Raw genomic sequence first — 7,893 nt, 5'->3', positions numbered from 1 at the left:
TCCCTGTGTCCTCATAAAGTAGCTCAATATGCTCCAGAGAGAGGATTCTGTTTATTGTATAAGTGAACACTGGATTGCTAGTCAACACCACCTTCATTCCTGGGGAGAAGTCTTCAGTGGAAATCTTTTTGTTTCTCCATCCCCTGGGTACTTTCTTCTTTTTGGGAACCTCTACCTTAGTGGATGATGCATTCCCGACACCAAACTTAGGTTTGATGTCAGGAGAAATTTTATTGATTGTCACCAAAGGAGGTTTGAGCTGCAAATTCTGCTGTGCATCATCAGAGGGTTCTTGAAGGTTTGGATCAATAAGCTCAGTCTGCATGCACCTCTATTCTTCACCTGCTGAATGTATATCTTTGAAGACATGAAAGACTAGTTGCGCATTATGCACTCTAAGCACTAATTCACCTTCTTCCACATCAATCAGAGCTCTTCTAGTGGCTAGGAATGGCCTTCCTAGAATTATAGAGGCATTCTCATCCTCCCCTGTGTCAAGAATCACAAAATTTGCTGGGAGGAAGAACTTACCCACTTTGACCAAGATATTCTCCACTAATCCGTATACAGGCTTTATAGATTTGTTTACCATCTATAATGCTATCCTATGGGTTGTGCCTTTTGGATTTGCAGCTTCTTCATCATAGACAAGGGCATTAAATTGATGCTTGCTCCCAGATCACATAACGCTTTCTCAAAGGTTGTGCTCCTAATGGTGCATGGAATTTGAAAGCTCCCTGGATCCGGCATCTTCCTTGGCAAGTTTTTCTAAATGATGGCACTACATTCCTTAGTTAGGACCACTGTCTCGTCTCCCTTTAAAGGCTTCTTCTTTGACAACAACTCCTTCATGAATTTGACATAGAGAGACATTTGTTCCAAAATTCCAGCAAAAAGAATATTGATTTGCAACTTTCTGAAGACTTCCAAGAACTTTGAAAACTGCTTGTCCTTGGTCTCCTTTTAAAGTCTCTGAGGATATGGCATTTTAGGCTTATACTCAGGAGCCTTTGGCAATGTAGGATAAGTGTCAAGAGAGTCTGGGAATGGGTTGTCCGCACACTTTGGAGGGACGTGCTCTACTTCTTCCTTCTTCTCCTCTGGATCTTCTTCTTCAACTGGCTCCTCATTAACTTGTGCTTCTGTACTTGCCACTTGTCCACTTATCAAGGTGATAGCCTTGCATTCCTCTCTTGGATTTGGAATTGTGTTACCAGGAAGGCTATTAGTGGTCCTCTGATCAATTTCATTAACTTTTATGGCTAATTGACCCATTTGAATCTCCAAGTTCTTGATTGATGCTCTGGTTTCTTGTCTAAAGCTTGCCAATATTGCTTCCAAATCATTGTTCTGCTGGGGCTGAGAAGTTGCTTGCTGAGATGACTGAAACTGGTGGTTATTAAAATTATTCTGTTGAAAACTACCCTGAAAATTATTATTAAAATTTTGTGGCCTCTGAGGTTGCTCTCTGCACCTAAAATTTGGGTGATTTCTCCACCCCTGATTGTAGGCCTTAGAATAGGGATCATTATTGAGGTTTCTAAGAGCATTCCCCATGTAATTGACCTGTTCAGTAGAAGATTGAGCATAATTATAATTCTCATTTGACATAAAATTACCTGTCATGTCATAAGGGACCTCTTGAAGTGCATTCTGAGTGTTTACAGCTGAAACTTGCATTCCACTCAACTGTTGAGTAAGTAGATTTATTTGCTGAGACATAAGCTTGTTCTGAGTAAAAAGAGCATTAACATCTTTCACTTCCAACACGCCTCTCTTCTGAGAGGTCTCAGAGTGCAAAAGATTCCTGTTGGAGGAATATAAGTATTGGTTGTTAGCAACCAACTAAATAAGTTCAATAGTCTCCCCTGGTGTCCTCTTCATGTGCAAAGAACCACTTGCAGAATTATCCAAGCGTATCTTGGACATTTCACATAAACCCTCATAAAAGATATCTAGCTAAGTCCATCTAGAGAACATGTCCGGAGGGTATTGCCTAGTCAGTAGCTTGAATCTCTCCCAAGCTTCATATAGGGTCTCACCATCTTTCTGTCTGAAAGTCTGAACCTCCACCCTTAGCTTAGTCAGCTTTTGAGGTGGGAAAAATTTAGTCAGAAATCCGGTGACAACCTTATCCCAAGTATCCAGACTCTCCTTGGGTTGAGAATCTAACCACAATTTTGCTCTATCCCTCACAGCAAATGGGAAGAGCATGAGTTTGTACACCTCAAGATTCACTCCATTGTCTTCACAGTATCACAAATCTGCAGAAAATCAGAAATAAATTGATTCGGGTCTTCTTGTGGAAGTCCATGATACTGACAATTTTGTTGCACAAGAGTGATAAGTTGAGGCTTCAGTTCAAAATTGTTTGCAGCTATGGGAGGCACCACAATGCTTTTTCCATAAAGATCTACATTAGGAGCAGTGTAAGAGCCAAGCACTCTTCTAGGTTCCTCATTCCCAATAGGATTTGCCACATTGGCATAGCAGCATGACTATTATGATCCATGTTGGACTCTGTAGCCTTGTAAAGTATTGCTTGTTGTAAACGTCGCCTAAAAGTCCTTTCGGGTTTAGGATCAAAGTCTAACAGAGGTTCCTTGTCCCTGTTCCTGTTCATAAACAAACAAAAGACAAGAAAAGATGGGACTCTCTATGTCAGAGTGTAGAAAATTCCCTGTGAGGTAACCTGTGTAAAATATTAAAATAAAAATACTAAATAAAATAATTAAATAAAATTAGAAAATTACTAGTAAATTTAGGACAAAATTTTCAAAATTATGGAGCTAAATAAATAAGAAAAATTAAAATAAAAATAACTAGGGAATACCAAACTTAATTTCAGGAATTAAGGAGAAACAAATCCTGCAATATTCGAAAATTAGGGACAAATATAATTAAACTAAAGCAGAGGCACCTATAAAAAAATGAAATATTAAAAGAGGAATAAATAATAGAAAAAGAACGAAAGTCTCTTTTTTTATATATATATTAAAACTAAACAATAAAATAAAAGGAAAAGAAAGAAATAGGGGAGGAGGGAAAGCTAATGAAAAAAAGAGAAAAATCAAAGGAATAAAAAGAAATGGAAAATAAAAATTAATAATGCTAAAAGAAACTAATTAAACAAATTATCTAATCTAAGTAATCAAACAACGAGTAGTTATAAATCACCGTCAATCCCGGGCAACGGTGTCAAAAACTTGGTGCGGATTTTATAACCCACAAACTAACCGGCAAGTGCACCGGTTGTACCAAGTAGTAACTCAAGTGAATGAGGGTCGATTCCACAAGGATTGATGGACTAAGCAATAATGGTTGATTAATTTACTTAGTTAGACAATCATAAAATGATGTTTTAAGAGTTCAAACGCATTAATAGTAAATCCAGAAAATTAATAAAGCAAGCAGTAAACATGTTATGAAATATGTATGGAGAAACAGTTAAGGCTTTAGAGTTATCTATTTTTCGGATTGGCTTTTCTTACTAACTATTTTAATCATGCAAGATTTAATTCATGGCAAACTATATGTGACTAAACCCTAATTCCTTAGACCTTTTTAGTCTCCTCTAAAATTCATCAACCGCCAATTCCTTGGTCACTTAATTCCAATTAGAGGGTGAAGTTCAATTCTAGTTTATATGCCACAAAAATTCTAATTACCCAAATATAAGAGGATTATATGTCACGTATCCCGTTAAGTCCAGATAATTAGAAATTTAGGAGAAATTGTTTTCAAGCTATTGTTCAAGTAAAGAGCTTTTCCAAGTTATACAAGAACTCAATTTGAATCAAGGTCATACTTCCGTTCCACCCAAATTCATAAAATAAAGAACGGAAATAATTTTTGTATTATAAATCAGTACATGAATTAAAATAGAAAAATAATAATATTAATCCATACAATAGACAGAGCTCCTAACCTTAACAGTGGAGGTTTAGTTGCTCATGATGCAGAGAGAAAAACTAGGATTCGTAAAACTGTAAAGTGCGGAATGAGGTAAGAGAGAAGAGAAGCCCCAAGGGATGATTCTTTTTTCCTTTTATATCTAATCCTAATTAATATAAATTATAATTTCTAAAACTAAATAATATTTTTTCCTATTCTAAAATAAAAATTAAAGTTTAATCAGAACCAATCAAACAATCCGCACAAACCTTGTAAACATGGGGACCACTAAACTTTACTAAGGACCACGCCTTACTTGAGGGATGCAGCGAGAAAGAGTGTGTTTCTCTCATGTGCTGCGCCTAACTTGAAGATTTATTGCGCCTTACTTGGATTGAAGGCAATTGTTGTATGTTATTGTTAATGTCTTGCGCCTAACTTGAGAAATCTCAAGTTAGGCGCAGCCTTGGCAGTGTTGGTGGAAAAGAAGTATGAACTATTATATGACGTTGGAAATCTCTGGAAGTTATCTTTCCAACGCCACTAAAATCACGTTCATTGGACCTTTGTAGCTCAAGTTATTCAGGTTTGAGTGCAGAGAGGTCAGGGTTGACAACATCATTCGCCTTCTTCTCTTTTTCTGCGGAAACTCCATCAAATCCAGCCAAATGCTACCTAAAATAAACAGAATTGAAAACGATTCAAAGTAGCATCCATTGTGGCTAAAAGATAATTAATTCTTGATTAAACTCGACAAATTGAATGCAAATTCACTAGGAAAAGATAGGAAAGATGCTTACGTATCACAGTAGCAAAGGGGTTGTAGCTCAAACCTACTTGCTCTGTGATGGGTGTTTCTGTCCAATGGTTAGCTACCAGAACATGTCGGGTTGGCTTTGTAACCGACAGATGATATCATCAACCATAGGGCAGGCATACATCATATGCATATGTTTGAATTGTTTGGGTTTGCCTATTTGTTTTGGATTGCTACATCATATATGCTATGTTACCTGATTATGTGCTACTTGTTCTACTTGTTATTGTGCATTACTTGCCTATATTGCTTGTATTTGTACAAATGAAAGGTCCCTCATGCTGGTGTCAGTTGACGCTGAGGGCTGTTCTTGTTGAGATGGAGTAATGATATGATTAATTTAAAATGATGATTATTGCATGAAGTAATTTGAGCTCCCTGGGTAGACGCAGTGAAGTGATTTCACTTGCTCTAGGTGAGGATATAAAGTATAACTATAGAATTTTTGAGGCAGAATAACTGGTGATGGTTTTGTTTATGATTCTGATTCTGATTTGTTGGAGAGTTAGAAAGTTGGGAAGCATGAGGTATATGAATTAGATTTAGCATTCCCTTATGATAGTTGCCTATTTATGGATTAGCAAGAACATAGGATGAATATTTGGTGAAAGGAAGTTTAGGATTCTTAGTGAGTTTTTATTACAATGCATTGTATTTATTTGGCACTTTTACCGTACTGGGAACCCATGGGTTGGGGGTTCTCATTCCGTGTATATCTCTTGTTTTTCATATATAGGTCCAAGTGCTCAGAAGTGAGCTGTGGTTCATCTGAGAGACGACGAAGATTTTTATATTCTCTACTTTATATTTTGCTTAGAATATCTCCACCTTTATTTTGAAAAGCTTATATTATGTTTAGAACTCTTTTGAACTTGCCTATAGAGACTCTTATGTTTCTTTTGGAAGAGATTAGGAGATTCTGTTGTCAACTACTTTCATACTGTACCCTAGCCGGCCTAAACTTCACGGGTCACGACTAGTGGCTATTTACTTATGTTATATATCTATACACTGCCCTTCTCTTACTCTCCTTTATGCCTTTATCTGTGTATCACTTTCGACTTCACGCTTTATCTTTAAGTTGTCGATACGTGAGCGATACGACTTCGCGATTTTATTTTTACTCTTTTCAGGCTTCTCGATTAATACTCCTTTCAAATTTACTTATAATTATGTATTATAAATCCCCCTTGAGAGTTGTACAACCTTATTATCATTGACTTATGACTCGAGCATAAGAATTTGAATATTAGGGTGTTACATTCGGAGGAAAGGGGAGTTTAGTTAGACTGAAGGTCCTTAGTTAGTTGCCTATTTTCATTTCTCATGGTTTAGTTATGTTTATAAGCTTTAATTATATATCAGAAGTTCTAGGATTGCCTTCGGCTTTTCCAGGACATTATATGTTAGATATGTGGGCACTGTTACCATGCTGAGAACCTCCGGTTCTCACCCATGCAGATTTTGTGGTTTTCAGATGCAGGATGTGAGCTCCTTGTTGAGGCATGCTGAAAGCTTCTGATTTGGCGAAGATCTTTATCTTTTGGGCTTTATTTTGGTTATATGTACATGCATAGATACTTATTATCTCCACTATTTATATATATACTATATTAACTCTTCTTAGAGGTTATTTTGGAGAAACAGGTTCTGTAATTCTGTCTTTTGGGTTCATTTTGGGTAGATCATATATATGTATATATATATACACTTAAATGTTCGGGCTGGTTATCTTCGCAAACCGAGTCTTGAGCTTTGATATCTGTATTTTTGAAACTCTTTGTACATATACTCGTGTTAACTTATCCTTTACCTCGTTCTGCTTACGTTATCACATTCGTGAGTGTTGCGCTTTTTCCTGTTTAACGATTTTTCTTTTTACCCTTTTTCTCAAAGGCTCCTAGTTATAAAACCTTTTTACTATTATCATATATATAATTTTATTTTTAGAGGTTATAATACTTCGCCACCTCTGTCTTATAACTTAAGCATAAGGCTCTGTGTGGTAGGGTGTTACACATAGACTCATTTTAAGGAATAAATATATTAATCTCTTAAACAGAATTTTTAAATTAAATTTTGATAATAAAATAATATTTTCTATATCTTCTTTCTTAGAAATTCCACTATTAGTTTATTTTAGGTAGTATTTTAAAATTTTGTTTTTTGACATATTGTGTATAATTTTATTTCGATATTATTGTTTTATTTATGCATGAGTGTTTTGTGAGCGTACAACTATCACTACAAGAGAACCGCAGCTTAGCAGCGCCGAATTTCCTACGTCTCCCCAAACCGCGACAACGTGATGGAGGAGCTGCGGTTCTTATCGCGGATTTTGTGTCCGTCAAAGACCAGTCACCATAGCTGTGGTTTTGTGCCTCAAACGCTCCAAATTACATAAAGCTCAGAGTGACAAAACAACCAAACCAAAATTGGAGGAAGCCAGATCCAATTTCCCTTGTTTGCACGCGAACCCAAAAGGGGGCAAAGCCGCCAATCACCAGGTCCAAGACTTACTCCCGCGGTATACATTCCTTCCATCAGTTGCAGCCGCCATATCGTTCCGGGTCACAAATCTGCTGAAGCTGCTGCATATCTAAAGAACTGAAGATTGACGGTTTAGAATTCAAAATAAATTTTCGTTGCAAGTATAGTTTCTAAACCAAGCAATCAACTTTTCTTACAAACGTTTTGGTTGTCACCAGTAACAAACCTCTTTAAATTGATAACCGAAGTATTAAACCTCGGGTCGTCTTCTCAAGGAACTGCAGGGAGGTATGTTCTTATTAATGGTTACGAGTTTTGTAAATTGGAGGTTTTGCAAGTAAGGGACAGGTAATTTAAATGACAAGAAAAATAAATAAATAACTATAAAATAAACTCTTGGCAAGGTATAAAAAATTCGGAAGTCCTATCCTAGTTACTCCTATGAGAATGGAAGTTAATCCCACTTAGTTAACCCTTATGAAAGCAAGGGAAAGTCAAGTGAACTAATTAGTTAGATTCCTAAGTCCTAGCCAACTCCTAAGGAAAGACTAGAGTTAGTGGAATACCAGTCAATTTAGCCGACATAACAACCAATCACGGATAGTTGATAACTCAAGAGCTTCCAGTTAATCAATTAAAGCCAACAACATAAAAAGCTAAATAAGAATCAATGATCTGAAATATCTCAATTG

General features: G+C 36.4%; 1 non-coding gene across 1 annotated transcript; it reads left to right on the top strand.

Moving 5' to 3' along the window:
* The first annotated feature begins 1,975 nt into the window (after positions 1-1,975).
* Positions 1,976-2,081, top strand: LOC148546094 (small nucleolar RNA R71). The gene has a single exon (XR_015901732.1). It is a non-coding gene; the product is annotated as a small nucleolar RNA R71 (small nucleolar RNA).
* The last annotated feature ends 5,812 nt before the right edge of the window (positions 2,082-7,893 follow it).

This window comes from Arachis ipaensis, chromosome B9 (genome assembly GCF_059453495.1).
Source record: "Arachis ipaensis isolate K30076 ecotype BB chromosome B9, ASM5945349v1, whole genome shotgun sequence".
Classification (NCBI taxonomy): Eukaryota; Viridiplantae; Streptophyta; class Magnoliopsida; order Fabales; family Fabaceae; genus Arachis; species Arachis ipaensis.
This window is presented reverse-complemented; position numbering and strand designations above follow the sequence as displayed.